At 29.5% G+C, this 25,366-nt stretch overlaps 1 long non-coding RNA gene across 1 annotated transcript; it reads right to left on the minus strand.

The window, feature by feature from the left end:
* Positions 1 to 541: 541 nt before the first annotated feature.
* Positions 542 to 4,878, minus strand: LOC136074808 (uncharacterized). Its single transcript, XR_010635457.1, has 2 exons — positions 4,638 to 4,878; positions 542 to 853 (listed from the first exon to the last, which is right to left on the minus strand). It is a non-coding gene; the product is annotated as an uncharacterized LOC136074808 (long non-coding RNA).
* Positions 4,879 to 25,366: the final 20,488 nt, after the last annotated feature.

The following is a 25,366-nucleotide window of genomic DNA, read 5'->3' on the forward strand; positions in this document are numbered from 1 at the left end:
GAAATTAGTATTAATAGAATTCGTATTTATTGATGTTCATATATTAAATTTATTCAATTCTCATACAAGATGTCGTCATTTAAAATATATATATATATATATATATATATATATATATATATATATATATATATATATATATATATATATATATATATATATATATATACATATATATAGCAACATTGAAATAAAAAAATAGTTTAAAAAAAAAGAAAGGTTTTTTTTAAAATATTGTAAAATAAATAAATGAAATCTATATTAAAGTAAAAGTGATGAATATATCACTATTAGTAACAACAACAACAACAAAAATAATGATAATGACAATATGCTAATTCGGCACTGTGTAAAGTCACATTTAATGGGCCAACTTAAAGGGGCTCGTTTACTACGAAAGCACTCCCGTTCAAAAATAAACGCTTGTTCCAAATGGGTTTCATGCGGGTTCCGTGTAGGACTTATGGGAACCCGCATGGAAACCACATTTGACAAGTGTTTTTTCTCACCGGGCAAGACACATTTACGAAAAAAAACTAAATTTAATTATTGCACACATTTTAATCCTGCTGTAAAATCTTTTAAAAAGTTATTTCTTTTGTCATGGTGTAACATAGATTAGCTTTTGCTTTGAATAGCTTTAAACTAATTTAACTTTTTGCATAGTTATTTGGAGAAAACTTCAACAACTAGTTTTCTGTTATTAGGACTATTCTTCTGTGCCATTGATAAAACGTTACTCTAATGAAGCACCACAATATCGTGTCGCGAAATGTGTCGTGTCGTGACATGTGTTTTGAAAAAAACTATTATAACAATTATGCGATGATGCAACTTTCGGATATCACAAGACCTAAAAAAAGTTATTTACACATACATCATGACAATGTGAGATTTCTCCAAATGTAAACTTTATATTATACAGATTATATGTATAGGTCACATAAATATAAAATATACATATAATAAGCGCTTGATAATATATATGTATAGGTCACATAAATATTATATATACATATAATAAGCGTTTGATAATATGCATAATATTGTATAATATATAAATGTAAATCCAAACTTTAAATCCTAACAGATTTATTTTTTAAAGTTTGGGTTAGGGTTAAATAAAGTACAAAAAAATGCAATGATAAAGAATGATAAACTATTGTTATTGTCATAATACTCAATATTATTGAACTGCGGATAAATGTAGTACTTTTAACATTTTTCACTATTGTCAAACTTATGATTAAATACAATCTTGTAACTTGCTGTTCGCAGTTAGGCTAATCATCTATGCGTAGCAGCATCGAATATGCAGTCAATACAACCACATTTTACGTTAGTTCACATAATAGCATTGAAAATTCAGTTAGAATAAAAACACTGTGGAGTTAAAATTTTAATTAAGTATATTACCCAGTGGGTACGGGACCTAAAAATTACGACTTTTGAACGTTCGCTCAAAATATTCAAAAGACGTTTAAATGACATCTTTTTTATGTCCAGTGCCCACTGGCAGAGCCGGATTCAGCTTTTTTTGGTCTTTGAGATAGCTAACTTTCAGACATGGAGCAAACGCCAAACATTTATATGTTTATACTTATGTCAAATAAGGATGCTTTGCAAATTATTGCGATGATTGGAGGCTGGGAACAAAAAAGCCCCAAATTTTGTGTCCTACTGCACCAAACGTGAGAGCAACAAGTTGATGAAATATTTTTTGTACTGTTTTTAACTAGACTAATATTCATCAATAAATTTTAAATTTCAGAGTAAAATAATTGAGCTTTCAAAAATTATGACCATATAAAGTTTAAACCCCCCTCAATTTGAGGGGGTGATAAATTTTATATGGTCATTATTTTTGAACGCTGAAAGATAATACTATGAAACTTATAATTTATAAATGAATATAAGTCTAATTGAGAACAGTACAAAAAATATTTCATCAACTTGTTGCTCTCACGTTTGGTGCAGAGGGGACACAAAATTTGGGGCTTTTTTGTTCCTAGCCTCCAATCATCGCAATTTTTTGCAAAGCAACCTTACTTGACATAAGTATAAACATATAAATGTTTGGCGTTTGCTCCATGTCTGAAAGTTAGCTATCTCAAAGACCAAAAAAAGCTGAATCCGGCTCTGCCCACTGGGTAGTGTATTTATACTAAAAGGTGAAGCCAAAAGGCTGTAGTAGAAGATGTTTAGAAGGAGTTTAAGAACTAGAAGGAGCTAGCTTTGTAATTTGTAATTGGTTTAACTAACAGACTTGTGAATGGTTGTAGTTATATAGCAGGAGCATATTTTGATATATTTTATCAACTTGCAATTTAAATATAGGAAAAAAGTAGTTTATTTAGTTAGCGTATAGTTAAATTCTGGATCTCTTGCCTGATAAACGATATTGGTGAGAAGGGAGGCGTAAAGTTCATGTTTAAATGCTTAACCTCGGTTCTCTATGATTAGAAAGTCAGGTCTTCTTTGGGCACCTTAACAACTGAAAAAACCTTGTGTTTTTAAGTTTGGTAATAGTTTGAAAAAATTGAGTTTATATTAGTCTCAATTGAATAGTTCGACAATTAATAATTATAAAACAAACGTTGCTTCAAATTTTGCTTTTCTAAACCTAATAAAGCTGACATTATCTAAAACTTAACTTCAAAATTTTTTGTTTGTTTTAATCGTATGATTAAAATGCACTTAATTCCCTTTAAATCGAATACCGGTTAATTTGAACTTTTGTTATCTCAAACTGTTTCATTTGGTCCCTTGAGATCCTCTAATCAATTACTATAAAAATTCTCCTATTAATTCGAACCTCGGATAATTATCCGAGGTTCGATAAATAATAACAGTTAACTATTATTTCGTACCCATTCAGTATATTTAAAAATTTACCGTTTAGGAAATAAAGAAATTAAAACAACTTACTTAACTTAAAGTTTTTTTAAATAATTCATTCCATATAAAACATAAATAACAGTAGCGTAGTACTTTCTTTGTTTGTTATTGTTGTTTTATTAAGGTCTTAATCATGGTCAACGACACAGGTTGCGAAGTGGAGGGGCACAATCATCTATGTCTAAAAAAAGTCCTCTATATCTAGAATTTTTTCTCTAAAAAAAGGAAAGGATTTTAGAAAAAATGTGGAGGAAGGAGGAGGGGGAGCTCATTCCTCCCCCCGGCGTCGTCGGCCCTGTTAATAGGATATATCAGTTAACTGACGTAAAATAAAATTATAATAGAACTATTAAAGAGAAATCATAATAAAATATTGTTTAAATTATTTAAAGCAATTATTTTTTATTCAATTTTATTTAATTTCATATTTAAAGCAATTAATATAAAGCAATTATATTTTTATTATAAAATAAACAAGTAACTGTGTTGCTAAACTTTTTTAAATGCTTTTGAGTGTTCAGCATGAATACAATAAGTAACTTTTTTCACTAAAATATCTTTCGCACTTTTATTAGTATAATGTTGTATATTTAATATTTATGTTTTTACATTAACTTAAGCAAAAAAAGATTGCCTTAACAGGACCAACAAAACGGGTTTCGAAGTGGGAAGGAGAGGGCATAATCGTCAATTTTTCAAAAAGAGCCCTCTACATCTTGAACTTTTTAATTAAAAAAAAATCTTTTTGATAAATAGTGGGAACGTAACCCCCTTACCGCATTGGTGGCGTTGCCCATGCTTAAGACGAACTAATATTTCATTAGAAAGATCGACTTATCAAGAATTCGCTTTAGTCAAACCTTAGTAAGTCGAACTAATTTCCTTGGTCTATTGAAGGTTTGAGTTATCGGGAACTAACTGTAGTAGTTAAAATTTAGTTTTTAACATGTCTGCAAAATATTATTTTGTTTTTATACCATACTTGTATAATGAAATGGCCCTGGTCCATTTTTTTCATGACTATATAGTAAGTTTTTAATATATTAAAAAACCTCTTATTTTTTTGTTATCTTTGATCTATTCAAAACAAACAAATTATTTTATAACATTAAAAAATAATGCTGATTATACAAAACGTAGTCTTTTTGATAAAGCTTCATACGGCGAGCATTTTAGATCAAGACTGACTGCATTATTTAAATGCAATGAGCTCACGCAAGTGTTTTATAACGTTTATTTTGTGATGTTTTATTTGTTTGAAGTGTGTTGCGCGTTGTTTAAAGTTTTATTTCTATATGTTAGTTTTAAAAGGTTTTGAAGTGATTCGTAAAAATTAGTTTGAAAATGTACTACTTTTTCTTATTTTAATCAACTTTTTTAACTACATTGTTATTTTTAGGTACGGATAACTTTGAAAACCTAAAATTAAAATTTATGAAACTTTAAACTGCATTAACTTTTGAGAATTAGCCTCAAATTTAAAGATTTTTTTTTAATGATTTCAACCTTACATGTAAATAGCAAGAAAATCTACGCACTAAACTGTTTTAAGTTGACTTATTCTTAAAAGCCAGTTTAACAAATTTAAGTAATATATAAATATAAAATGTTAATATATATATATAAATTCATATATATATATATATATATATATATATATATATATATATATATATGTATATATATATATATATATATATATATATATATATATATATATATATATATATATATGATACCTAATTTGCAACAGCTCATCTGTACGTTATTTTACAAGCTTCATATAACATAAGCATCATCATTGGGATAATCGTGATGACAAGTACGGAGGTTGTTTGAGATTTAAAGTATTATTCGATTTGTTTAAAATATATGTAAAAAGTAAAAACATAATAAAAAAAAGAAAAAAATTTATAATAATTTTCCATGGAATGTCCATTTCCACAACGTAAAACGTTCTTTCTTTAAATAAAAGTGATTAGTCACGCTTACTTAATTTTGACCAATTAATATGAATGTTTGTTTTAATCCGCATCAACAACAATTCCCGTTTTAATCCTTGTGCAAACATTTACCGATAGTTTAAACCTTTGTTAGATTTTACAGTCCAATTAAACTTTGTTTTTAAATAAGCTGCAAGAGCAAACATTTTTTTTTCTATTATAGCTTTAATCAGGAATTAGGGCAGCTTATTTAGTTATTGAGATAGGTAACTTGCAGATGTGAAGAAAACTGGGTATGTTTATGCTTATGTCAAATGAAAAAACTTTACAAAAAAAATTCAGTGATTGAAATCTGGGAACAAATAAAGCATGAAAAAAAATATAACCTAAAAATTTGCCTTTTACCAAGTATAAATTTGAGAGTATTAACCTCCTGAGCTTTATAATAAATGTACACACAGTGCACAGTGGGAAATTACATGGCTAAAAATCAAAAAAGTAACTTACTTCAAACATTATGTCTTATAGTGGGTTTTGTTACTAATACCCTAACTAAGAATTTTGCAATTTATGAAATTCTAAATGTGATAGGCTCAATGGTAGTGGCTTCTTGAAGTTGGGTTTTTAATAAATTTTTAATAAAAATTCTTAAGATTTATAGATCATTGAAAAATTGAAATCATAATTTATAGATCATTGAAAAATTAAAAATATATGCATCATTGGAAAGGTTATAATATAGACTGTTAAAAATTAAAAATAAAAAATATTTTAAAAAAGTCGGTACGAAAATTTATTAGCATTGAAAGTAAAAAATTTATTACAAAAGTATTAAATTTTAACTTTGATGAAGAATTAAAAAATTGTTCCAATCTGTATCTTTTCAATATTTTGATATTTTTAGTCTAAAGTGTCTGCTAACTACCCTCAGAAGAGTGAATACGATCATCCGCAATCTTGAGTGCTAAATAATTTTCAAAAATTGATGTGTTTTTTAAACAACTAAAAAACTTCTTCGAATGAAAACAATTTCTTCATTTATTACCAAAAGTTAAAAAAACTACTTTAAGGTATGAAAGACAAAAGTAAATTTGTTTTCGTGTTGTTATTGAAAGAAAAAAAGTTAATTTTTGTTTTAATTTTATGTGTTTATGGTTTTAAAATACATAATTAATTTAAGAAAAAATAATTTTTAAGTGCATTTTTAATGTCCTACTAATCGACCAAACTCCACATGAATTTCTAAATGCTGTTAAAAAGTTTCTTTTTACTTTAGTTGTAAATTGTAATTTACAACTTAAGTTAAAAAGAAACTTTTTAACTTAAGTTGTAAAACTTTTAAACTAATTTCCTCCATTATCTTAGTTCACAACAATAAATTGTAAGTTTATTGTTGTGAACTAAGATAATGGAGGAAATCAGTTTAAGATAAATTGTGAAATGTTTTTTGGTTTCGAAAAATACTTTTGATAATGTAAATAGTGGGTTTAAATACATCATTACAAGGATTCATGTCAGAAAAGACAAAATAAATTTATTGAGAAAGAGATTAAAACTAACTCTTGCAAAATATGTTGCATTATGGCATGCATCATATCGAAAAAATAAAATTTTGATAGTAGAAATCAGGTTTGGCTTAATTCAGTTTTTAAAACAATTGATTTAGTTTTAAAAAATAGATTTAGGTCGACCAAAAAAAAAGTTTGATAAATTGAGTTCTCGCACCAAATGACGATTGATACCAAACATATCATTTGATTTAAAAACGGAATCCGTCAAAAAAATATTGTTAAGGGCACAAAGAACAGCATTTTATAAACGTGACTTTAATTTAGTCAAGTTACTTAGTGTCGTTACAAAGAGACGACACAAATTGTTATTGCTTTACACTCAGTTAACCACGTTGCAAGAGAAAATGACGTCTGAAGAAGCTTTTGCATATTTCTTGAATAACAAACTTTCAAAAAGTGTTTATGAAAATGCTCATAAAGAAGCACCATTTGGTTTTCATTCTTATCGAATAACTACCGAAATAAAAAAAGGAGTGCTCACCTTTAAAAACATCTATTGAAGTTACTCAAACAAAGGCTAAAGTTAAACAACAAGATCTTATGGATCACAAATCCAAGAGGCTTGTAAAACTACAGGAAAAAGAAATTTTAAAACATTTGTTTGATAAAAAAAAGACTTTGATGAGTTAATACTAACTAGTAGTTGGGGTATGGACGGATCATTAAGTCACTCAAAATACCATCAACGTTTTAATAATTCCAATCAAAATAACCTTCACGATTCGGATCTATTATCCACAGCAACATCACCTCTTCGACTATATGTACAATCAGATTCAAAAAATATTTTATGGAATAACATGATGTCTCTTAGCTATAGATTCTGTTGACCAATTATGTTGTGTTATATAAAGGAAAACAAAGAAGTGTTATACTTCTTATCCCCTAATTAGTCCTCATTAACTAAAATATTGAAAAGTAAAAAAATATTGTGCCTACTGGAAAAAGTTAAAAGTTTGTTAGCGGTTTATAGCGATGATAGAGAAAATTCATGTGATAAGGAACCAGATGTAATTAATGACTTAGATGAATTATATTTAAATGTTGACAACGTTGACAAAAATCTAGAATTAGATAAAGATATAGTAGAATAAAATTCTAAACTGTATAATCTGTATAATGTATAACTTTATATTTGTTTGCCTGCTGTATAAATTTATTAAATATATAAAATGATTTTTAAAAAATTGCAGTGATTCAGTTCAAATCATTGGAGTTTGGAAACAAGGATATCCGAAAAGTTTAATTATTATTTTTTTTTATTATTAGTTCTATTATTATTTATTAAAAGTTGAGAACTAAATCTTAATTCTCATTTAATATTCCGTTAAAGTTCGAAATATATAACTGTAGTAACTATAATAAAGATTTCACCCTCCCCATAATGAGGGGGTTGTAAACTATACATGATCATAACTTTCAGAGGGTAAAAGATTATTTGATGAAAGTTAAAACTTGTCAATGAGTTTAAATTTAGTAAAGGTAGCAGCAAAAAAGTTTTTTTGGACTTACTGCCCTATGTTTTGGGATGGGGGGAGGAATAACTCTTTAGGGTATTTTTGATCCCGGGCTTCAATCACCGCAATTTTTTTGCAAAACATTATATTTTGACTTAAGCATAACCATAACGTCCGAAAGTACCACATATAACAAATACAACTATTGCCCCCACCATTAAAGTGGATTCCAACTTTCTCCCCTCCACCTTCTTGCTGCGCTTATGAGCTGGTTGAACACAAAAATAAAAAGTATTATTTTAAATCACATAAATGAATAAAAAAAGCCGTGTGAATAAAAAAAGCAATTGCTTTTACTCAGCTTTTTTAGAGTAATTGTTAAGCTTAACTTGAACAAAATCTTGAGCTAAATCGCTCAAATTTTTTATTCACGTAAAGTTAAGTAATTTAATTCAAAAACGCTGAGTAATTGGTCAGCTTTACGAGAATAAAAACTCCAGAAAATTGCAAAAGTTTGTATTTACGTAAAGCTGACTAATTACTAAGTAAAACCGTATGCTATTTTTATTCACTCGGCCTATTAATTTTTTTTTGCTACGTAAAAATAAAAATATGTAAACTGATATAAAAGAAGAAAAACTTTGTTCGGTTGGTTTTTAGACGTGACTTAATTACTCTTAAATAATTTAACTACTACTAAAAGAGGTTTATTTACGAGCATACATACCCAGCCGACATTTGGTCCTAGAAAGACGTCTTTTAAACGTTTAAAAGACGTTCTTAACGTTATTTAAACATTCAAAAGACGTTTTTTTAGAACCAAATGCCGGCTGGGTAGATTGTACACGAGTAAATTAACTTTTCAAACCAAAGTTTTTGAAAAGAAAAACTTTCTAAATCCAAGCTTTACATTTTGAGTTATCCAATAATCTAAAAGCTATTTAGTAAAAGTTAATGTATGCTAAAACATTAGGCCGGGTGAATAAAAATGAGCAATTGCTTTTACTCAGTAATTGGTCAGCTTTACGTAAATAAAAGCTTTAGCAGTTTTGTTCAAATTTTTATTCACGGAAAGTTAAGCAATTTACTCAGTAATTGTTCAGCTTTACGTGAGTACAAACTTAGGCAAAACTGCTTAAGCTTTGATTCACGTAAAGCTGACCAATTACTAAGTAAAAGCACTTGCTTATTTTTATTCACCCCGCCTATTAAATCCATCAACTTCATATTATGTGTTGATAGCTTGATTTTATTCTTTTGGAAAGAGAATTAATCTTTTATAAAAATGCGTCATTTCTGAAACTTCAATATTATAAAAAAACCAATTTTTTAAAAAGATTTCATACACAGGTGTAACAATGCGCACAAAAAATCGTAAACTCAATATTATTCACAATAAACAACTTAAAAAGAATGGTAAAATTGTAACCAATTATCTGTAAATATGTTTTTAAAATAATAAAAAATTCCTCGAATAATCAAAATAATACTACTTTAACACTTTCACGTGGACAAAGCTTGAAGTACAATATCCGGAAAAAATTAGAACAGCTTTTTCTGCTTTGAAATTAAACAAATCCCGAGACTATTTTTTAAATATGAAAAACACGTTGTGATGCATAAGCATAATGGCTAATTAAATTCTTTAATTACGGACTCCGAAATCTTCATCGACACATAGTTATACATTATACTAAATTCTACAAAAAAACTTTTGAATATTTAAGCGGCTGTCGTAACTAGTGTCTAACCTATTTTAAAAAAGTTACTAACTACTTAATTTTGATAATCAAACATTAAGAGAGAAAATGCATCTCCTTCAATATGGCTTATCTTTGACGGTTTGACTCTGGATAAAGAATTTGTAACAAATAAATGGTTATCCTGCTAATGGTAATAGTAACCCAGAATAACCTGTTTCATGTCCTGCTGCCCAGTAGGTTACGCCTTTTTAGGCATAGGCTAGGAGAAGTCAACTCGAACTTAACAGACCCCTGGACTTGAGGCTTTTGGTTGAGTAAAGGCTAGAGATGGTGTCTCAAGAAAAATACTTGTCTTGGGCAGACGTTAAATACATTAGGCTACTGTCTTGTAAAAGGCTTCCTGCTCAAAAACTTAAAGGGTAAACAAATTCTATCTGTTGACGAGCTTTTGAAAGTACGAATCATTTTACTTAGTTACTAAGTTAAATCATCTATACTTTCAAAACTGTTTAAGTTATTTACTAAGTTAAACAGTTTTGAAAGTATAGATGTTTTTTTAAGTGCTTTTTTTTAAGTTTTTATTTTTGGCCTGTTTGAAAGCGGCATCTATTATCCTTATTTTCTAAAATTCTTGAGAGGTATCGACTCTCCTTAGTACCGTTCTATTAGTCTTCTTACTATCATAAGCAAGGTTTTTTTATCTTTAATTAAGAAGCAATTAATCTCTTATTTTTAATCTAATAACTTACTTTTTTATCATCAAAATGGATTTTGATCTTCTCGTTCTACTGTTAATTTATTAAAGCTAATAACTGATAGGTTTTATTGTGCATTAGATAGAGGTTAAGGCGATTGGTCTTCACATTTTTAAAGCCTGCGATAAGGTTTGGCATGATGGTTTTCTCCATGAGCTCTCTTCTTACGGTTTATCAGGTAAAGTATTTTGCGCACTTGCCTCAGAAACAAATTATCTGTGGTTCAAACCCCACCTCTGGGCAGGTTTTGCGACATCGGTTAGGAATGAGGCGTGAACTTCGAATTAAATGCTCATCCACGGTGCTCTGTGATAAGACCGTAAGAACTTCATAGGGCATAAAAAAAAAAAAGTTAAAAAAAAAATTATTTAATCGTTCTTTACCAATCGTAATATAAAAGTTGTAGATGTTGATAAGAAGCCAACACTCTCTTATTGCTCGGAAGTGGCACTTTAGCTGGAAAAGAATTTCACTACTGCTATAGCAGTAGTGAAATTCTGCCCTCGGTGGCTGGTGAACATTAATTTTGATAAAACTCAATGATCATCGTAGTTGTAACATATCTAGATCTTTCTATATTTACAAACGGTAATGTACTTGATGAGTCATCTGCCCTTCGTCTTCTAGGATTAAAAATTACTTACCGATTTTGCTTGGAGACCAAACCTTGCTTGGAGGCCATATATAAAATCAATTTCAAAATTAGCATCTGCTAAGGTTGCATCTCTTTATCATGCTCGCCATTTTCTTACTCTGAATTCTATTCTTTATCTCTATAAATCTAAAATCCGATTTTTGTATGGAATACTGTTACCATATTTGGAGCGGATCTTTGAATGATGCCCTGTTTCTTTTAGACGTGCAAAACTATTGCGGCTTTGTGGTATACATGAATCAAGCCAAAATATGAACTTACATATGTCTTGGAAAGTCATCCAAGATTTTCAGAAGTAAACAAGACCACACTTGATCATACAATAACCTTTTCTGTAAAGCGAACAATAACCAGTTAAGTTATAACTTGAAAGTTCCCGTTTGTAATAAAAGTTTCCAACATTAGCTCAAGTATAAACATTTTGATGATATTTTTCACGTTCAGTTTTGGTATTTAAAACTTTATATTGAACACGTGATTAAAGATATAACGATACATATGTTGTTTTACTGGTGTATAGTCCATTTTTATCACAATATATTTCAAAAAGATCTTAAAGTTTACCAAGATTGAGTGTTCCTTCGATCTATTCTTTGTGTTTTTTTTCTGCAGTAACGAGCCTTAATTTTTAGGAAAAGGTTTATATGGTCTTTAACAACTTTTTTATAGTCACGTGATAAGCTTTTTTCTCATGCGTTCTCAATTTTGATTGCATTGGCATTCCAGTAGTCAAGCATTTATTAAATTTATGAAAGTAAAAAATTATTTAGTTACAAATATTCAATGTTGAAAGATAGTAGGGTTTACAAACTTAATATTGTGTATAAGAAACAAAGAAGCAATTCTCCAGAATTTTTGGTAGTTTTTAAATAGAAATGTTTTTTAACGTCATCATCTAAGGTCCATTTATCAAATATTACTTGACGCTCAATCTCACTTATATTGGTAGAGCGTTTGAATTTACAACTTCTGCAACCTTTTATTGTTACGATAGAACTTAACCCGACAGACGTTGTATTTATCTTATATTTTATTCTTCACGTTTCATGGATACTCCGTCATGGGGTGACCTACCAAAAGGTGTAATACCAAGCGGCTCAAATGATTAAAATACTAGATTGCCATTTTGATTAGATTATCAAGTACGCTTAAAAATAATTATTTATTAGGTGTATTCAATACGGTCCAAGCAACAGCCTAATTCCACTTTTCTAAAATTATAATAAAAATTAAGTAAAAAAGTAACTCGTTTTGATTTAGAGCATGTTCCATTTCTTGGTGAGTATTTTTAGTGGCCAATTTGAAAACGATAAAATATTAAAATTGTTCCGAGCAATATGTAATTAAAAATATATGATTGGTTAATCGGAGAATAAGATAACATTTTCAAATTTGCTTATTTAGGAGATAGAACAATGCAATATAGCATGCAACGCCGTGTTAAAAGCTTTATATGTTTTCAAAATAGTTAGCATAATGCTAAATTATTCAAAAATTAAAAGAAATTGTTGATAGAACAAGATAATTCTAACTAAAAAATTTTTAGATGCAAATAAGAAAATAATAGTTTTCTCTTCTGCTTTTCAAATTTTATATATATTTTTTTAAATTGCGTCCCTCCCGTTTTCTCCTCCCAAAAGATACGTACAACAGAATTATTATGCATAAAATTTGGAAATATCAAATAAAATAAACAAATTATATATCTTTATAATGATTAATAAATAATATAAAGAAATATGTAGAAAATGTACATTTTTAATAACAAAAATTTACGAACTAAAGAAAACATAAGAATTGTCAGTTTTGTTTTTCTACATCGCATAAATATGATAAATCTAAAATAAAATAAAATATATAATCATGACAATAGTAGAAAAGAATATACAATTAAATACGTTTTGATCTTTCCTTGTAGACATTTAAGCACTTTTTCATTGATTAATGAAAAAGTGTTAAAATCACTTGTTTGGAATAATCGTCTTGCTCAGCATCTTCGAATATCCTTTCAAAAATAGAATCGTTTTCTTTAATAATGCACTGATGCGATATTTCAATGCATCTTTTAAAAAGAACTTCTTCCATAGTTATCAGCTGTTTCCATAAGCTTCTTCCTTGAAAGGTTCCACTACCAAGATTTAATAGCCACTGTAAAAATTCTTCTTCTCCAAATGGAAAGAACATTTTACACACAATTCTAGAATTTATGCTGGCTCCTCTTTTTTCGCAACAACAGTATTTGTCTACAGCCACCACAAAAAAAAGTTACTTTTCCACCAAACGAATTTTCCTTGTGTTAAAACATCCTTTAACAACCTATTAATTGAATTTAAAGCATGTTTAGGTACTATTGCTAATTCATTAAAAATTACATTTTTGTTTGTGACCAAATTTCTCCAAAAAAACTTGTTTGGATAACTTTTAAATTAACCCAGCGGGCATTTTTTTTTAAAAGTTACGTTCTAAATGTATTTTAAATGTCTTTTAAACGTCTTCTTACTATTCTTACGTAAAGAACGCTTAAAAGACGTTTAAAAAAAACTTTACCCTTTTTCTTTAGAAACAAGAAATTTTGGTTGGAAAAGTGTGTATATATAAATATATATATATATATATATATATATATATATATATATATATATATATATATATATATATATATATATATATATATGCAAGTTTACGTTAGAGTAAAAAAAAAATTAAATATATTTTAAATAAATAATATTTTAAATAAATATTATTTAATATTATAAATATCGTAAATATATTTTATGGAACCATAACTCGAAAAGAGTTATGATTCCCTAAAATATATTTATTTCTATATCTTCTATAATTTTGAAAAGAAACTGCTGAAGAGCTAGTTTTACTTTAATAAAAAAAGATTTATTAAAATCTTGAAAATATTCGTAATAATAAATAACTCGTATAACTTCGCAACTGGGCCAAAAACCCAATATCTTTATGGAACACATAGAGCCATAAAAGTCTCGGGCAAACAAAAGACAAAAATATATTAGAGTAAGTGTTATTAGAGAAATTATAAAAAAATAAAAATGTGCCCAGTGTGAAAGCGATGAAAGGTGCCCAGCGTAAAAGCAAATAAATAAGCTGAAGAATTGATCACGTATACGTGTTTATACCTAACAGTAAAAGAATCTTTAATTGTTGCGCATTATTATTATTATTATTATTTTTTGTAATCTTGCTAAAATGTATATATATGTATTTTGTATTATAAAAGTTTTTTTTTAAATCTTTATAAAATGCGTTACTAAAGCTACGCTTTTGATTAAAAATTTTCCTTTCAAAAATATTTTTTGTACTTTTATTAACCGTAAACGCAACATCATTTGGTTTAACTACCTTTTAAACAAAAATGTAAGCACTAACATAGAAAAGCGATTTTTTAATCTTAATCGAAAAACACTTTCTACTTAACTACTATTACCGTAAAATTCACTATATATAAAAAAAAAGTTACAGCAGTATGCCTAATGTAAAATTTATTTTAAACGCATACAATTGTCATATTATAAATAACATTAAAGTTTCAATTAAAAATAACTGCAACTGCCTTAATAAAAAATAATTTGCAAACCTTTATTTTATCTTCTATATACTAATGTAAGGTCCAATGATACTGTTTATACTTTTTGCAATAAATTCTACAATGAAATAACCTTTTATTACGTTATTTAAAATTATGCCAATGATTAGATAAGCCGGTGTTAATTATTCGTGAAAATTCGGATTACATATTACTGAAAAGCAAAGTGGACAATGACTTGAACTTTCATCCTGAATTTGAAAAGAAATTCGGCTATCAGTTAAACTCGGTAACAATTGCAAAATTTTATTTAACTTTTAGTTAAATTTGAAAAGTATTATTTTTAATAATCTTTTTCATCATGCATTGAAATAGGGTTAATCAAGAGCTTTTTATTAAAAAATTATTAATTTTGGTTTATAAAAAACGATTATTCGAAAATGTACTTTCAATATTCGTATGAAAGTATAGATAGATAGATAGAAGATATTATACATGTGTATATTATCAGTCAAAATAAATTCAAAAAAAAGTCAATTAATTTGATTTAAAAATTGGAGTTCGACTTTCAGTTAAATTCGGTTTGAAAGTAAAAGTTCAGGTTTCAGTTGAATTCGGTTTAAAAGTCCGAATTTGTCTTTCAGTTAAATTCGGGGTACACATATGGTCTAAATTCGTCTTTTAATTAAATTCGGTTCTTAAAAAATTAACTTTGCTGCTCCATAATGTCAACTAAATAAAACTTTTGAAAATTAAATTTACTTAAAAATAAAAAATGACTCTGAGCTATCAAAGCCAGTGACGGATCCAGGCTTTTTTGGTGATTGACTTTTAGACATGGAGCAAACTCCAAACATTTTTATGTTTATGCTTATGTCAAATAATGATGCTGTGCAAAAAATTGCGATGATTTGAGGCTGGGAACTTCAACCCTACCAATAAAGTGAAGAGCAACAGATTGATAAAAATGTTTCTGTAATATTCTCAATTAAACTTATATTCATCAATAAGTTTCAAGTTTTTCAAGTACATTATCGAATAATCATTTTTTATAAAACCCCCCAAAAAAATTTTCAGTTGGGGCAGCAAATTAAAGGGGCTCTTTTACAAATTCTAGGAGCTTTATTTTATTTTATTTTTGTAATACCTGGCGGATAAATTTTTTAAATTTTGGAGCTTTAATAAAAGGGTTTTTTTTTAGGGAGGGGGTTGTCGGGTTGGACTCTGATGTGTGTTTGTGTACTCTGTGGTACTCTTACAGATGCTGTGAACTCTGAGGTTGCTCTCAGAGAAGCTGATTCCATTAATAGCTGTAAAATATCAGAGAACTAACAATGCCATGTTGCGCATGGATGGTGTTCCTGTTCGTACTTTTGGTGTGCATTGTCGAGGCCACATTTGGAGCCCTTTGTTACGGCTTAGGGTTTATAAGTAGTAATGAGGCAATTGCTTGGGCTATTAAACGGTGTTCTGAGTACTATCTATGCTTTGAGTCAAGTTCTTTAACCTAATTTAAAAATGAATAAAGTACCAAAAACTATAAAACACAAAAAACCATCATCATCACCAAGTTCTCTAAACCTATCATTCACTAATATTCGTGGTCTTCGAAGTAACTTTTCTTTTGTTGAGTCTTATCTCTAGCAAAGTTCACCAGACCTACTTGCTCTTTGTGAGACTAATTTGAGTTCGGCTGTCTCATCTTGCGATATTAGTGTTGATGGTTATCTTCCTCTAATTCGTAAAGACTCCAATAGTCACATGCTTGGCCTCGGCATTTACATTCGTAAGAATTCACCCATTTGTCGAGAAACTAGGTTTGAATCCACAGACTACTCTTTCATGTGCTTTCGTTTAGTACCACTTCACTCTATTGCCTTTCTCTTTGTTTTATATCGCTCTCCTTCATCTCAAGACTGCACTCTTTTTGACATATTTCTAATCATATCGACCAAGCCCTCTCTCTTTATCCATCAGCTAATATAGTTGTTGTCGGTGACTTTAATGCTCACCACTCTGAATGGCTTGGCTCTAGTGTCAGTGATTCCGCAGGCATTAAAGCCCACAACTTTTGCCTTTCTCAATCCCTAACTCAAATAGTCAACTTTCCAACTCGCTTTCCTGACAACCCGAATCATCTATCTTCTCTACTCGACTTATGTCTTGTTTCTGATCCTAGTCAGTGCTCAGTTTCTCCACATTCACCCTTAGGTTCTTCTGATCACAGTTTGATAACTCTCTAAAACTAATATCTCATTTTTCTTCATCACCTGAATCCCCCTATTATCGAACCTCTTACAACTAAAGTAAAGCTGACTGGGATTCTTTCCTTGATTTTCTTCGTGATGGCTCTTGGGTAGGAATCTTTCGTCTTCCTGCTGACTAATGTGCTTTTTATATAACTTTTTGCATTCAGACTTATTTTTTCTCGGCAATTCCAAGTCAAGCCTCACTCTTCTCTTTGGTTTGCCTCGTATTGTTACAATGCAATTTCCAATTGAAATCATTACTTCCATATCTATCAGCAAAACAACTCTCCAGAAAACAGACGTCTGTTTACTATTGCTAGAAACCATTGTAAAAAGGTTTTGTCTGACGCCAAAGCCCGCTATTTTCAGGCCATGAAACCTCGTATTTCATCTCAAAAATTAGGCTCTCGTAACTTCTGGCGAATATTTAATAGTATCAAAAATAAGAGCAAATCTGTTCACCTCTCTCGTTTGGTTCATATTTTTTCACCTCACCTAAAGACAAAGCTTAATTGCTTGCTAATAACATTTCATCAATATCATCTCTTGATTCCACTAGTTGCGTTCTACCTGATATTGCCGACAAACATATTGGTCTATTGCTTGACATTCGTATCACTCCAGCTTCTGTATCTAAAGTGATTTCTTGGTAAGACTCTTCTTTAGTTTGCGATCCGGACAGCATACCTATTATAGTCTCGCAGAAGTGTTCTTCGGAGCTTTCGTCTTTACTTTCAAATCTACTTAACAAGTGCTTATCAGAGTTTTGTTTTCCAGCATGCTAGAAAGCGGCATTTGTTATACCTATTTTCGAAAATTCTGGAGAGCAATCTGACTCGTCTAACTACCGTTCCATTAGTCTTCTTCCTATCATTAGCAAGGTTTTGAATCTTAAATTAATAAACACTTAACCTCTTAAATTAAATCTAATAAATTACTTTCTGATTACAATATGATTTTCGTTTTATCTTGCATTAGATAGAGGTGGAGAAGTTAAGGAAAATCGCTCTTGACATTTCTAAAGTATTTGATAAAGTTTGGCATCCTGGTCTTCTCCATAAGCTTTCTTATTATGGTGTATCTGGTAACATCTTTAAGATTATTGAGTCCTTCCTTTCCAGTCGTAGTATAAAAGTTTTCCTCAATGAATAGCACTCTTTTTCTTATTTTATAACTTCAGGGGTTCCTCAAGGTCTATCCTTGGTCCTATACTCATTTTAATTTACATTAACGATCTTCCAAAAATTCTCACATCTAAGGTGGCATTGTTTGCTGATGATACTACTATTTATTCTTGTCTTGACAAGATGCTTTCTGATTGCTTGGAGGGGGCATTTGAGCTTGAAAAGAGTCTCACTTTTGCTACTGCATGGGGCACACAGTAAATATTGAACTTTACCTCAGATAAAACCCAATTTTTTTAGCCAATAGTTATCGCAATGAGATTTTCCTATATTTATGAACTCAATGAGTCTTCTACCCTTCATCTTCTAGGATTAACTTTTACTTCCAATCTTTTTTGGAAACCAAATACCAAATCCATTTCAAATTTACTAAGATCTGAAGAAAAAAAAAACTTTACCGACTGCCAATTATAAATCCGATTTTGCCGACTCCAGTGTCCGATTTGCCGACTAATAAATTTCGTAGAGGACTAGACACCCCCCTTGGCCCACTCCTCGGTACACCTCTTGCAGGAATCAGTTAGACAAATTTATATGCAGCAATTAGCGGCTCTCGTCAAAATTTTGTTAAAGAAATTTTGTTAAAGAAACAAAATTTTGTTAAAAACGCTTAAATTTAAAGAAGAAGCTCTTGCCACAAAAAACAGGTAAAATTAAATGCATTTAATAAATGGAAAAAGGAAAAAGAAACTACAATAGAATTTAAATTTCAAAAAGAAGTAAAAAGATATTTATTTCATAAACATGATACTTGAAGTTAAATTTGGTAAAATACCTAGAAACAAAAATATATGGTTAATAACAAAATGAATAAATTTTTTTCTTTTTTTTCTTCTCTTTTTACAGTTTATTTCTACTTGTTCTTGAATTAAAAAATAAAGTCAAGACTAAGATTATTACATTTGTGGAAACAATTATTTTATCAAATAACATAGTAACTTAGAATTATTATTTTAAATAACATAGTAGATATGTACTTTTCTTTTTTAAAGCTTAAGTTTATTAAAATAGTTTCACTTTTTTTAAAATTCAAATTCACTCCCAACAAGGCTTCAAGCAACCACTATTAAGTCGGGAGTTACTAGAAAATAAAGAATAGAATTACAGAGCAAAGAAATGGTTGACAGAAGAATTAGGATAGAAGTTATAGGTTGTATTAGTCTGGAAAAGATAAAGATGGGAGAGAATTCCGAAGGGTTGATGTGAGTAAAAAACTAAAGATTTTTAGAGCATGCAGGGAGAGATGCATTAAAGAGATGTAACTTTGCTGAATGAGGAGTCAAACGGAAAAAAAATTTTGGTTGATGGAACTAGAGATGATAGTTCCTTTGGTTGATGGAACTAGAGATGAAAGGTTCTTTGAGCAACAATCATGATGGTATTTGTAGAAAAGAAAAAAAGATGCAACTTTACGACGATGGTAGATAGACTCAAGCTTGGCATACAGACCAGGTCCAACTACATTTACAATGCGTCCAGTAAGAAAAGAGTATGAAAATGACGAGCATGATAAAGAGAAGCGACCTTAGCAGATGCTAACTTGGCAATCAATTGTATATATCGTTTCCATGAGAGGTCAGTAGTGAACGATTATCCAAGAAGATGTAAAAATGCGGACTCAGTGAGAGGGTTGCATTCACATAAGAATTTCGATAGTGTTGCAATAGTTTTTTGCAGTAAATAACTGAGTTTTGTTGGAGTTGAAATTCAAAAACCACTGCAAGCCCCAGTCTGTTATAGAAGTGAAATCAGATTCAAGATAGGCTGCCTGTTCTAAGCGATCAAAAAGAGAAGACTTTTTATCAAGACAGGAGTATATAGTTGAGTTGTCAGCAAATGAAGGAAGATCATTAATGTATATAAAATATGATCAGTGATTTTCTTAATTTCCTTTTACTGGAAATGAAGAAGAGTGTTGGCCTTCAAAGATGTCATTAATAAAGCGTTTAGAAAGAAAAGATTTAATAATCTCAAAAACTTTCCTTTAGTTTGTTTGACAATTTCTGACATCCTATCTTAAGTTATTTGATTTAAGATGAGATGTCAGAAATTTGTTGATCAAAGACTCAAAAACTTAATTAATTAATAACATAGTAGCAAATAGAAGACTAGGTCAGAATGTTCACCAGAGTTTTTAAAAATTGTTTGTTTATGCGACACAATGGTCGCAAAAAGTGACCAACGGAGCCGTCCAGTTACGTAGACCTGGGTTTTTAAAAATTGGAACCATAGATGCCATTTTCTAACAGGCATGAAAATAGGATTGAGACAAACACTTATTAAATAGTTTAGAAAGAATTAAAGAAAGTTCTGGAAAACACTTTTAAAAGACTATGACAGGAATGTTGTCTGGATCACAGGCTGCGGAAAAGTTTAACTGAGATATGACTTTAGCAACGGTAGTTGGAATGATTGGAACATCCAGCAATAGGTTTACTTGTTTAACTGGTATGGAAGGTAGCGTATAGCCATAAAATTCAAGAGTTGAATTAGAAGAAAAATTCTTTGCAAATAGTTCGGCCTTATCCTCGGGAGAGTAATAAGATCAACTCCATGAATGAGAGATGGACCTTAAACCTTTGTTAAAGACGCAGTTGAAGATTTTCCAAAAGTCTCTAGAGCCTAACTTCTGAGATAAGATACGAGATTTACTAAACTTTGAATAATGGAGCTTAGCATTAGACAGCACCTTTTTGAATTGTATTCTTGCAATAATAAATAGGCGTTTGTTCACAAGAGTAGTGTTCTTTTGAAAAAGATTTTAAAAAATTATTGCAATTAGGTAAAGCAATTACACAAGATATAGTACAAGATATTGAACAAGAAGGCGAAAACCATGAAGTAGAATGAGGCTTGATTTGGAACCAAAGAGAAGGAATAAAAAACTTCTATTACTGCCTGGATCTAGGAGATTACGTAGGAGGCGCATTTACTAGCGGAGAAAGAAAAGACATCAGCACAAGGACCGTCACTAAGAAAATCGCGAAAAGAATCCAAGTCAGCTTTAGGGTAGTAGTAAGTAGTGCAATGAAAGAGTGAGTCTGAAGAAGAAGTTCGAGATGAAAACTTTATAAAGATCATTGCATAGTCGGAACAACCTCAAGGAGAAAATGAAGAAACTGAACACAAGCTTAGTTCAAACACAAGACACAAATCAAGGCTATTCATATCAAGACAATTGAGTCTTTGCAAATCAAAGGATAGTATCCATCAAAACTGAGATCTGAAGAAGAAACAGTGGAACTTGCTTTAGTCTCACAAAAAGCAAGCAACTCTGGTGAATTTAGTAAGAGTCAAGATTCAACTGATGAAAAATTGCTTCGCAGACCACAAAAATTTGTAAAAGATAGATTAAAACGGTTAGGGGTAGGGATGGTTTTAACATTTTTGGGTTTCTTTGAGAATAGTTCAAATTTAAGGAGAACTAGACTCATTCATAGATAGAGCACGGCCCAAGCAACGTTGGGCTCCTTATCCAACCTCGACAATTTGCATCTAAAGAATTAACAGAGACACCATCAATGTGCAATATGGCACTGTTAATATTCTGATATTTTACAATTGTTGATGGAATTAACCTCTCTGAGACCTACCACAAAGTTTGAGAAACCTTATTACCACTAAAAAAGATCCCGGTTATATCATCCTAGACAGGAAACAATTCAACATAGGTTTTCATCTAAACATCTTTTCATCTGATCAACAGACTTGTTCTACTTACCGCTAAATTATCCACTATGGATCAGTATTGCCTGAGTACCATGGTAAGAGAGAGTGTTTAAATATAACAAAATATTGATTCTTATTTAAAGGAGTACTAATTTTTTAGAAAAATTGGTTCTCAAATTAAAAAAAAATCTTGATTTCACAATATAATACAAGGAATGCAATAAAATTAAATTGTTTTAAATATAGATTTAAAACAATAAGGTCATAAAATTTATCACAAAAATATTTATTTTTTTGGAGCAAAATAAACTCTTTGCAATTTATTTGCAAACAAACTATTATTTACATCAAGTAATAAAAAAGACCAAAATATTTTGAAATTTTACTTTTCTTGCATAAAAACATTTTGATGAAAAATCATAGCAAATTTTAAACCTAATAACTCGAGTAAACCTAGTTTATTTTGAAAAAAGTTAACAAATGTTTTCTTACATACTGCACTGGAGGATAAGGAAAAAAAACAATAATTAACGAAGTTAAAACTCGTTTTAACATTTTATTAAAAAGTGTTATTTTATCGTTTGTTTGTTTTTTTTTTTCCTTTTAGTAAGCCAGTAATTTGTTTTTTTCAATTTTTTTTTTTTTTTTTTGTATTTCATTTATTTTACTGTTTAACAAAAATAATCAACATACATATATAAAAATATATTCAACAATCAAGATAACATACACCAGTATAGCAAAAATAATCAACAAACAAGAAAGAAAAAATATGTCCGTAGAACAAAGAAAACAGTAAAATCTTGTCAACAAGCACCGTTTTTGTATATACAACAAAATTTTAAACTTTTCCATTTACAATGATCTTTATAAAATAAAGAATTAAACAGACAGGAGTTCAAAGATGACAATACCTTATCGCAATCTTTTCATAGAGCCCCTATACATACTTTCAATAGAATATAGATATTATATTTATAACCCTGATGGGCATAAAATTGCTGCGCTGATCAGTAAATCAAATAATGGTAAAAAAAAACGAAAAAAATAGAATCAAATAACTTCAGAATTACTTAAGCACAAATGAATTTCAAACTTTAATAATTTCTTTTTTAATTTGAAACTAAAATGAACCTTTTTTTTTTTTTTTCTTTCTCTGTTTTAATATAATATAAGATTTTACAACTTCGTAATATAAAATTTCAATAAATAAAATAAGTAAAACAGATAGGGGCTCAAAGAAGATGAGGATGACAGTACGTTATCGCAATCTTTTTATAGAGCCCCTATAACAAGATTTCAAAAAAATATCGTAATATATAACAATATGCGTAATAAAATTTCAATAAAATATCGTAATAAAACGCGTAATTCGCTAATAAAATTGACAAGCAACCAACAAAAGTAGAAATAAAACAAAAACAGATTTATGAGAAATTATTCGAAGTATCATTAACCAAAAACGTTTCTTATATTTTAAAAATTTCTTTTTTTGTTAAAAACTTGAATGAACTTAACGAATTTACCGTACCTTTGAATCCTTTTTGAAACCTAATGACTTTGTCATACATTTAAATCCTTTTTGATAGATGTTTCATTTATTTGGACCTCGATACGCAATACTATATTCAGTATATTTATTACCCGTTTGAGGCAGTTTATACGCGTTACTTATATTTGCTTTTTGGATGTTTTTTTAAGCAATTAATTTTTTTAAGTTTTGATGGTTGCATACTTGCCCATGATATATTTGCATAACTGATGAAGCAATGAATTAATCCAAAATATATTAATTTGAGACTAATATATTTGTTTATATACGAACGAGCTCGATACATCATACCAATTATATTGGTGATCTTAGATTGAATATATCTTGTTTGAGCCACTAAGCCAGGATAAATTCTGATAAAAAAAATTCCTAAGAATCTTATACAAGCTCGTTTTTTAACTAACTTATCATTTAAGATAAGGTCAGGCAACTTAATAGGAAAGTTTTCTACTTGTTTTTTTTATGAAATAATATGTAGTTTCTTTTCTCTGAGTTAAGCGAGAGTTTATTAGCCCAAAACCAATTATTTACTTTATTTAGTTCAGTATTCATGTCTGCATATAATTTCCTAATATCATTGTTAGTAAGAAATAGATTTGTATCATCAGCAAAAATGGCTGAATTTGGTTTTAAAGACGCATTGCAAAAATCATTTAAATAAATTAAAAACAAGAGTGAACCAAGGAAAGATCCATGGAGAACTCCACCTAAAACATTTAGTTCTCCAAATTGTATATTACATATATATTGTTTTTCATTGGTAAGTCACTTTTTATTCTAATTGTAAGTTATATCCAATACTAGTTGAAAGATGCTCAACCAAACTAACATAGCAAACACTCTATAGCGGAATTTTAGTGGACCAATAAAGGTATTTTAAGCGGACCGCTATAGTTTTGCTCAGTTACTTAGTGGAACTTTAGTGGCCGCTAAAAGTGGCTAAGCAATGACTAGCCACTATTATAATGTCGGAGAGTTATCGGCTTGCCATTTATAAAGCCTGCCACTAACGGTCTACTAAGTAACCGATAAGCAAAACTCCAATAAAGCGCTAAAAAATGCCTAAGACATGTACCATAAAAAATCTGCGCGTGTTCTGATGTGGTGTTTATGAAAACCATGCCTAATTTTAAATAGCTAATTGTTTCAAAATGTCATTGTATTTGTGTTATTCAAAAATTTAATCAACTCTGTTATCGAAGCAATTAGTTTTAATTAAAATGTCATCAAATCAAGATAAGAAGGGAAAAAATGTTTGCATTTTCTCGCAAACAATCGCAAGAAACTGAATTCCAATTATAAATGCATTGGAATGCAAAAATTTGCAAAAAAATTCTTAGTTTGGCAAGCAATTTGTGAATGTGGTGAAAGAAGCTCTTGTTTTGTGACTACGGGAACAATTAACACCAAAATATTTCTTGTCAAAAAAAAAGGTTCAATGTAAAAGAAGCCAGAAACATTAAAGACTTCAAAAATAAATGGATTAGAGCTACCAAGAAAGTCCAGCCGAAGACTGTGCAAAAGCTGACGTCGAGTGTAAAACGCAAAGTGCATGCGTTCTCACGTACAAAACTTCACAAACTTTCTTAAGTGAAATTTAAGAATAATAATATATTTACTTTCAAAATATATATAACATTCAATATCGAAATACAAATTGTATTATACAATAGTTAAATAAATATCCTTTAAAATGTCAGTGCAGATATTTTCTGGTACATGTCTTACATAGGTCTCTTGCAAATCCACTAAAACAATGTTTGCTGGGTAACATTATTTAAGCTACATTCTGGACTACAGATACAGTCATTAAAAATAACTTAAGAAACTTAAAATTTAATTCAAAATAATCCCAGCAAACGTTGTTCTAGTGGACTTTATATAAAATAGTCTTACGAATAAACTAGATAGGCTTCTAGTTATTTCAATACGGTAACTATGGCGTTGCTAAAGGCTTATTTGTTTGTAATCATAAACAAATAAGTTCTTAGCAAAGCCTTAATTACTGTATCGAGACAACTACAAACCTATCTAGTTCATGAACGTAACGAAACGTAAAGGTGAGTTTCCACTCATCCGTTTTATTACGGGAAAGGGAAAAGGATGGGAAAAAAAATTGTAATCTGTACAGGACGGTTAGGATTTATTGATTTCCACTGATACGTATCACTTTAATT

Source organism: Hydra vulgaris, chromosome 01 (genome assembly GCF_038396675.1).
Source record: "Hydra vulgaris chromosome 01, alternate assembly HydraT2T_AEP".
Lineage (NCBI taxonomy): Eukaryota > Metazoa > Cnidaria > Hydrozoa > Anthoathecata > Hydridae > Hydra > Hydra vulgaris.